Here is a 9437-nt window from a genome sequence, read left to right as displayed (position 1 = left end):
GGATAGTCTCTTTAATAAATGGTGTAGGGAAAACTGGATAATTATGTGCATAATAATAAAATTAGGCTGATTTCACATCTCTCATAAAAATTAACTCAAAATGTGTTAAAGACTTAAACATGAATATCACTTTTAAAATTCTATTCTCTGTTGTCCAAGTTGAATATCTATTGTTCTGTCTTTCAGTTTACTGACTTTTCCTCTGTCTCCTTCATTCTGATGTTGAATCTGTCCATTGAGTTTGAGTTTCAGTCATTCTATCTTTCTACAATTTATAATGACTCCTATTAAGAGTTCTTTATGCAAAATCATTCATCTCTTATTCCAAGACAGTTTCTTGCATTATAGTTTTCAGTATTGGTTCTATTCTACTAATTTTTTTAAAAGAAATGTATATCTATGGTGATTTTTTTGTTTGTCTTCTATATATCATTATATATAAAACTTCTAATTTTTAAAATTTCTATTTCAAACATTTTTTCTCTTTATTTCTACAATGATTCATTCTGTAGTATTTATTTTTTCTTGTATTACTTCTATTTTAATCTTCATTTATTTCATCTACATCTTTTGCTCAATGATCCTTATATGCACCAACATTTTTGTTTTAAAATTCAGATTTTATATCTTATTTAACAGTTTTTATAATTTTCTTTAGTTTTTTTTTTTTTTTTTCTGAAGCTGGAAACAGGGAGAGACAGTCAGACAGACTCCCGCATGCGCCCAACCAGGATCCACCCGGCACGCCCACCAGGGGCGACACTCTGCCCACCAGGGGGCGATGCTCTGCCCATCCTGGGCGTCGCCATATTGCGACCAGAGCCACTTTAGCGCCTGGGGCAGAGGCCAAGGAGCCATCCCCAGCGCCTGGGCCATCTTTGCTCCAATGGAGCCTTGGCTGCGGGAGGGGAAGAGAGAGACAGAGAGGAAAGCGCGGCGGAGGGGTGGAGAAGCAAATGGGCGCTTCTCCCGTGTGCCCTGGCCGGAATCGAACCCGGGTCCTCCGCACACTAGGCCGACGCTCTACCGCTGAGCCAACCGGCCAGGGCTTAGTTTTTTGGTAATATGTATTAGTTTCCAAATTTTTGTTTTGCAGCCTTATGTTTGTGATGTGACTTTATTTTCATAAGTATATAATTTAGATTTCTTTTATCATTGTTTATCTTACAGTATTTTAATTGCAATTCTTATAATTGTTCATTTGAAGTCAGAGGGTTTCTTATATTTTAAGAAAGAAAATCTTCTGCCTGTTTAGCAGAGGTGAAGGTCAGGGTTTGTTTCACCAGTTTCTATGTTTCCTCTTTGATTGCACTTGTGATATGTTTGAAAAAAAAAAAAAAAAAAAAAATATATATATATATATATATATATTTGCATAGTTATATCTCTAATGCTTTTTGAGATCCATGTCTTCAGCATTTCTGTCATTAAAACCTAAATCTCTTCTCTTCATACCTGAGAGACATTTCCCTAAACAACTGGTGTTCTGTTGTGACCAAATTCTCTTCATTGTAGGGTTTGACTATATTTGAGATCCCAGAGGGCCTAGTACTCTGACCTTTCTGCAACTCCCTTGTACTCATCTACAAATTGGTACCTGAGGAGTCTTCTAGTACTTATGACTGTCCAAAGTTTTGCTATTTGAGTCCTCCCCTCTGAGTAGACTCTTTTTTAGAAACGGATTCTTGTCGGCAATTCTCGACTTTCCTGGCTTTTGAGCCCACCAGAATTTCCTTTGTCTTCTCTTTGTTTATTCTGGCATGTCTGCTCTTGTCCTAGGATCTTGTCCTTGTTGGTGTTTTAATTATACTTGCTCTGATCCCAGGATTTTGGGGATAACTTATCACCTTGTTTTACAGTCTATTCTGTTTAGTGCTGTATAACAAATGTGCCCAGAACTTATTGCTTTAGAACAACAATTTATTATGTTTCATGGTATTTTGGGGTCATGGATACAGGCATCTTGTAGTATAGGTGTCTTTGTTTCACAGTGTTGTAACCTCAAGTGAGGTGACTTGAATGATTAGAGTCAGCATATCTGGGGGCTTGCAAAGCATCATTTTTCTCTTTTTCTCCTACTTGACTTACATACAAATCCTCTGACTAGAGTGGCCTCAAAGTATTTGAAATTCTTATACAGCAGCTAAAGTCTCCATGACCAAGGTGGAAGCATCCAGTTCTCTTAAAAATCAGGCTTTGAAACGGCCTAGGGTCACTTACACTTACACTATTATTGAACGTAGTCAGAGGCCAGAACAAACTCAAGCAAGGAAAATAAACCCTGCCTCTTAATGGCGAGACTATCTAAGAACTGTGGTCATCTCTAACTTACCGCGATATATACTGTTAGATGTTTAAAAAGAACAGCTTTATTGAGATATACAAGTCATTTATTTAAAATGCACAATTTAATGATTTTTAGTATATGACCAGTTTTGCAACCTTTATATAATGAATTTTAGGATGTTTTCATTACCCCCAAAAGAAACACTGTGCCAATGAGCTTCTTTTTTTTTTTTAAAGTTCCCCTTGCCATTTCGATGAGGGGGTTGGAGATACTTAAATAAACATGACACTAACACCACTAAACTTGTGATGTGATTTTTTTAAGAAAGGGAATCATTCTGGTTTCTGAGACATGTATTATTGAGACTATGGGAAAGATATAATTTTGAAAGTATAGCAGTAATCTGAGATTTTATCTTTCCTGTTATCTCCCAGATGCTGCAGGGAACAGAAGGAATTATGACTAAAAAGTTTTACAAAGTTGAAAATCCATTCTACTTGTATTATTTATTATTAAATATTAAACAAAAGAAAACAAATTTTGAGAACATATTACCATAGATTTTGCCTATTTCTCAGTAGGTATAGTATCAATCTTCCTGTATTAAATTATGAATAGACATATTTCTTGTAATTAAAGTTGTGAATCCTGAAATTTTTTCAATAAAGTTGAGGGTTCACCTACAGTTTTGTTTTCTCTTTTGAATCCATTTTAAAGCTGTCAGTGTAGAAGTCTAGACAATGTAGAGAAATAGATCTGGAGGGTGTGGGTTGTACACAGAGCCTCGGTGATGAGAGTGTGGTTCTCCAGGCTGCTTCCCTGCCTTTCTCCTCCTCCCCCTGGAGGGTGTGGGTTGTACACAGAGCCTCTGTGATGAGAGTGTGGTTCTCAGGCTGCTTCCCTGCCTTTCTCCTCCCTCCCCCAGGAGGGTGTGGGTTGTACACAGAGCCTCGGTGATGAGAGTGTGGTTCTCAGGCTGCTGCTGCTTCCCTGCCTTTCTCCTCCCTCCCCCTGGAGGGTGTGGGTTGTACACAGAGCCTCGGTGATGAGAGTGTGGTTCTCAGGCTGCTGCTGCTTCCCTGCCTTTCTCCTCCCTCCCCCTGGAGGGTGTGGGTTGTACACAGAGCCTCGGTGATGAGAGTGTGGTTCTCAGGCTGCTGCTGCTTCCCTGCCTTTCTCCTCCCTCCCCCTGGAGGGTGTGGGTTGTACACAGAGCCTCGGTGATGAGAGTGTGGTTCTCAGGCTGCTTCCCTGCCTTTCTCCTCCCTCCCCCTGGAGGGTGTGGGTTGTACACAGAGCCTCGGTGATGAGAGTGTGGTTCTCAGGCTGCTTCCCTGCCTTTCTCCTCCCTCCCCCTGGAGGGTGTGGGTTGTACACAGAGCCTCGGTGATGAGAGTGTGGTTCTCAGGCTGCTGCTGCTTCCCTGCCTTTCTCCTCCCTCCCCCTGGAGGGTGTGGGTTGTACACAGAGCCTCGGTGATGAGAGTGTGGTTCTCAGGCTGCTGTCCTGCCTTTCTCCTCCCTCCCCCTGGAGGGTGTGGGTTGTACACAGAGCCTCGGTGTTGAGAGTGTGGTTCTCAGGCTGCTTCCCTGCCTTTCTCCTCCCTCCCCCTGGAGGGTGTGGGCTGTACACAGAGCCTCGGTGATGAGAGTGTGGTTCTCAGGCTGCTGTCCTGCCTTTCTCCTCCCTCCCCCTGGAGGGTGTGGGTTGTACACAGAGCCTCGGAGATGAGAGGGTGGTTCTCAGGCTGCTGCTGTCCTGCCTTTCTCCTCCTTCCCCCTGGAGGGTGTGGGTTGTATGCAGAGCCTCCGTGATGAGAGTGTGGTTCTCAGGCTGCTTCCCTGCCTTTCTCCTCCCTCCCCCTGGAGGGTGTGGGTTGTACGCAGAACCTCGGTGTTGAGAGTGTGGTTCTCCAGGCTGCTGCTGCTTCCCTGCCTTTCTCCTCCCTCCCGGTCTCCCTCCTCCTGCCTGGATCTCAGCAAGGCGGCCTGGGTCACAGGTGTGGCTGGATCTGACTGACAACTTTCCAAACTGAGGGGTTCGTAAAGGGGAGAAACCAGACATTCTCTCTCACCTAGGATCTGGGTGATCATATACTACATCCTACCTGTTGTGATGTTTCTGTCCTGGAGAAATGCTGAACAGGACAGGATTCTGGGATGACAGATATGTACCTGGCAACTCCTGAACAATCGAGATGTGTGGATGTGTGGTCCCTACGAGAGACACTTCTTGCTTTTCCTTCCTTTTCAGTGGCCTCTGAAGCACTTGGTAACTGAAGAACTGGGTGCTTTTCTATGTGGTTATATTCTTTCAATAATTGAAGTTATAAAGTTTAGCAGCGTCAGTTGGGGAAAAAGATGGATTTATGCAAAGTTATACTACCAACAATATGTAATGTAAATAAATACAGAATATGTTCAGATTCTTTATTTATTGTAATTTTTTTTTAATTATAGTAAAATAAAGGACAAAAATCATCAAAAAATACAACACTCAGTACCTTGTTTCCCAAAGCCAGGCAGTCAAGGCACAGGGCTTAGAGGACAGGATGCCTACAGGACAGATATCATTGACATTCCAGACAGATCAGACATAATCATCTTTTCAATGCATGTGCCAACTTGCATACCATGTCCTCTCCCTGCTGTTCCCAAGTCATCTACTTCTGCAATCTCACTTGCCAACCTGATGCAACCAGTGCACTGTATACACCTAGTCGTGATGGTCTTTCCCAATGACCCAGTGTTCTGTCCTCCACAACATGTTTCTCCTCTGAAAATTGGCTCCTATCACTTCCAAACACCATGGACTGGTCCTGCAGATCACAGTCACCTCCCTGATCACAAGCAGGACGGTCCAGCGGGTGACCTGCCAATAACAACTCCATCACACCACCTCTGGTTTTCTTAGATTTCTGAGTCTGTCAAGATATCCCAGCCTTTCCTTACTGGCACGGCACAAGCAGCTACAACCTTAGGAGCTTTCTCAATTTCAACAAGGCATGTCCTGCAGTTTCCAGCAACTGACAACCTCTTCTAACAGAACTGACGGAGCTACACGCCAATGTTCTCCCAAGCTTGGCAGACAGTCCCTGGCTCCACCATGACAGATTGACCATCAGCAAATACTTCAATCAAGTTGCTTGCTGCTGTGGAAGTTGAATATATTCTTTAGCAGGCTTGGAAAGGCTTATTGAGGCTCTTCTTACAGATAACCTTAAAATATTGCTTCTCCCTGGAGCCATGATGGTGCTCTGCAGAACTGTCTACGCCACGCTGACCCCCTTAGATGCCTGGGTGCTGATTCAATATATATTCAGATTCTTATTCACTTGGAGGAAAAGGATCAGTGACATAGTCATTAGATTGGACAATTATTTGGCTAAATTGGACGGTATACATTTTGGGATTCACATATGAGTTATATTCAGTGTTCTGTAAAGTTATACATTAAAATATTCCCCCTAAAACATGAATAAGTTTCCACTCTGAACTCTGAACAACCAGCTTAAATTCTCTTTCCAAACTTCATTCTCCTGTTCTTTAATGCTAGAGATGGTCTTGGTCTCAGCACTTCTCTTAATCTTAGTTTTTTTCTGAAAAAATTTAGTATCCACAGAGTTGTGTTAAGGTATACTAGGTGAGATATGCAAAACACCTTTTATAAACTTAAAATATTATATAAGCACTAACCATATGGGAGGTATTATTGCCTATCAACTAAGCATTTGGGTTCTGAAATGAAGATTGGGCTTACATTTCTGTTTAATAACTTATTCAGTGTGTATCTTATAAATCACTTAACCATTCTAAATCTGTGTTAATCTGTAAGATGAGGATAAAACCATTCCTTTCCTCAGAGGGATGTTTTAAGACTTGTAGGGGATAATACTTAAATATTGTGCCTGACCAGGCAATGGCACAGTGGATAGAGCGTCTGACTGGGATGCGGAGGACCCAGGTTCAAGACCCGGAGGTCGCCAGCTTGAGCACGGGCTCTTCTGGTTTGAGCAAAGCTCACCAGCTTGGATCCAAGGTCTCTTGGCTAGAGCAAGGGGTTACTCGGTCTGCCGTAGCCCCACGGTCAAGGCACATATGAGAAAGCAATCAATGAACAACTAAGGTGTCGCAACAAAAAACTGATGATTGATTCATCTCATCTCTCTCCCTTCCTGTCTGTCTGTCCCTATCTATCCCTCTCTCTGACTCTTTCTCTTTCTACATAAAAAACAAACTAACAAACAAACAAAAAACTTAAATATTGCAAGTGCTCATAGATACTTGCTATTGTTCTTTAATAGGATCATTAGTCATTTAACAAAGACAGTGGAAAACTGGATAAAAACATTTATTAATTTCAAGAAAGTTTAATTGATATTGTTCTTATCAATCTGATATTTTATTCTGTAGAAGTCTCACAAAGATTTGAAGATTCTTTTTCAGCTTTATTTCAGTTCTTTTCACATATAAATATGGGTTTTTTTTGTCATATTAAAAGTGTGACTTTTCTAGTAGTAAAAGAGCAGTAGATGAAATAAGGATTATCTGTTTGTTCTGTGATAACCTGAGCATTAAGCTCCACTCTCCCAGGGAAGCTGGGCATATTGGATGCAGCAGCATTGGGGGTAACATACTTGCTCTGTGTCCTTAGTCCCAGCACATTTTTGGCCACTGAACCTTTGAGAGCTTGGACCCTTGGCCCAGATGAGACCCAATTCACAGAAGAGGTGGCTTCCTGCTTCTATGTAGAATTGTAATGTTCTACTATTTGATTGGACTTTTCTTAGCTATGTCGTGGTCACTTCCTGTTTGATACTCATTACCACAGTATGGTTTCATCTGTCTCATACCACTGACTTAAACACTCTTTGAAACAGACCACCATATCAGAACTAAGTGTTTTAACTCAAGATTTGACTGATTGCATAGCTGAGTTGAAGCTAATTTTGACTCATCTATCTATAAAGAAATCTATAGCTACCTATAAATAACATAGTTATTTATTCCACTTTTATTTTTGCATAAGCACTCAATGTATGTGTTACAAGGGTCTTTACATTCAGATTTATAAAGACAACAGTGTGTTCATTTCTCATAAATGATCTGATCTTTACCACAAGCTTCTGATGGGCTTATAACAGTCATCTTCATGTATATGTTCAGTTTTTCAGAAGGAAACTTCCTTTTCCTATTTCTCCCCACGCTGGAGTTTTAGTGTACAGAGGAGGTCACTGTCTCCTTCGGCCTCAGAGAAAGGCCCTTGAAATCTCTGTGTCCCCTTGAACGCTCTCTGGATCTTACTGGATTCTGCAGCAGTGATGTCCCTCATTTGTTGGCATCTCCCCCTACAGTTTGAGCCTGAGAATGTGGGGTCTCCTCTCTTGGCTTGGACAGAACCTATGCTCCTGTCTGCTGTCTGGGCCCCATCTGAGCTCTTTCAAGTACGGTGGCTGCCACTGGGGTCTGGCTGGGATTCCCTTTTTCTTTCCAGCCTCCATGGTCAGCAACCCTCAGATACAGGTGTTGAGCCCTCAGCTAGTCATCCCATCAGTTACCAAACACTGCACCAATTACCTTCCACAGCTCTTTGTAGGGCATGTGTAGCTCTATGTAGGGCTGAATTTTTTCCATGCCACTTATTGCCAAGCTGGAGAACTAAACTCAGGCCCAGCTCTGCCATGCCACTAACTTCACTTTGAAAGAGTTTCCCTAGGTAAGCTAGTTTCCTCCCCAGATGTCAAAGTTATAGGAGCCAAAAGCCCTCCTAAGCTACTGAGAATGGAGGAAAAGTTGGTTTCTTCTTAGCTCCTTATTGATGACTACAGATTATTCTTTCCCTCTGCGCCCTGAGAATTGAATCGCCTGTTAGCATACTCTCCTCAGCTCTTCCTTTTTAAGTCATCTACTGTCTCTATACCTCATATCTCTTCATTTTCTGAAAAATTAAACTCCTGTACAATTTTCCTCCATCACTACTACCATCTTAATTCCTGGTGATGTCAACATCTACAAGATCATCCATCCAATATCCCAGCTTCTCAAATCCTTATCCTAATCCTAATATCCTACAGTGATATTGGTCCTTTTCTGTCATTCTTTTATAGCCTAGATTTTGGAATTATTATCTCTTCTATCATTTTAATTTCTAGCTTCCAGTTTCTGACCACCACAGTCCTTTTACATGCAGAAACTGAAATCAGATGATCTATCTCCTATTCCATGCCTTAGCACATGTCCTCTTATGCAGTGAAAAATTCCATGTTTCCTGATTATATATATTATTTTGTATATATTATGTATATATGTATATTATATATATGTATATTATATATATATGTATATTTTGCTATAGAACTGCAACTCCATTGTAGCTCTCTTGTTTCATTATACTGTCTGGCAAAAACTGTAGTAACTGTAGTTAAATGCAACTGTTTGCCTAGCCTCTGCCCATGCGTAAAAAGTTAAACATGGCTGGAGAAAAACTTTCCATCATGTTCACTAGTCTTGTAACTTTATGACAACCAATCTCAAATGAGTTCTAATGATGTGAGCACCCATATTCTATCCCTTTTGTATGTCCACTCTTTAGTCCTTAGATAATTTCTCAGACCTTTTTCCTTTCCTCGAACATTTCTATCACCTCTTCCCTCATCCTTATTCTCTACTGATGATGATAAAATGAAAGCAATCAGGAGAGAATTTTTCTCAGTCTACCCATTCTTACATCTTTACTTACATATATCAATACTCATATGTTCTCCCTTAATTCTTCTATGTGAATAAACTGCCTAAATTCCTAGCAAAAGTAACCCCTGTAGTTGTACACAAGACCTCATTCCTTTATCCTTTTTAATTGATTTTAATTTGTTGTGTTTACATAGTAACAAGTATACTCCCTCCCCCTTGTTCTCCTTTGCCCCCTCCCTGACCTCCTTCCCCCCCTCCATGATTTACTGTCCTGCCCTCTATCTCTCTGTGTTATGTGTATATACGTTCACTAATGTCTTTCCTTTCTCTGATCCCCTCCTCTCATCCCCTTTCCTCTCCCTGCTTTCCCTCTGGACTCTTTGGCTCCTTCTCTGCCTCTCTTCTGTTCCTCAGTTCACATTGTTCATTGGATTTCTCATATGAGGAGGTCATACGATATT

At 41.3% G+C, this 9437-nt stretch overlaps 1 pseudogene; it reads right to left on the bottom strand.

Annotated features, from left to right (window-relative positions):
- Window positions 1-4783: 4783 nt before the first annotated feature.
- Window positions 4784-5394, bottom strand: LOC136383867 (NADH-ubiquinone oxidoreductase 75 kDa subunit, mitochondrial pseudogene; annotated as a pseudogene).
- Between the last annotated feature and the right edge of the window lie 4043 nt (window positions 5395-9437).

This window comes from Saccopteryx leptura, chromosome 12, assembly GCF_036850995.1.
Source record: "Saccopteryx leptura isolate mSacLep1 chromosome 12, mSacLep1_pri_phased_curated, whole genome shotgun sequence".
NCBI classification, from domain to species: Eukaryota; Metazoa; Chordata; class Mammalia; order Chiroptera; family Emballonuridae; genus Saccopteryx; species Saccopteryx leptura.
This window is presented reverse-complemented; position numbering and strand designations above follow the sequence as displayed.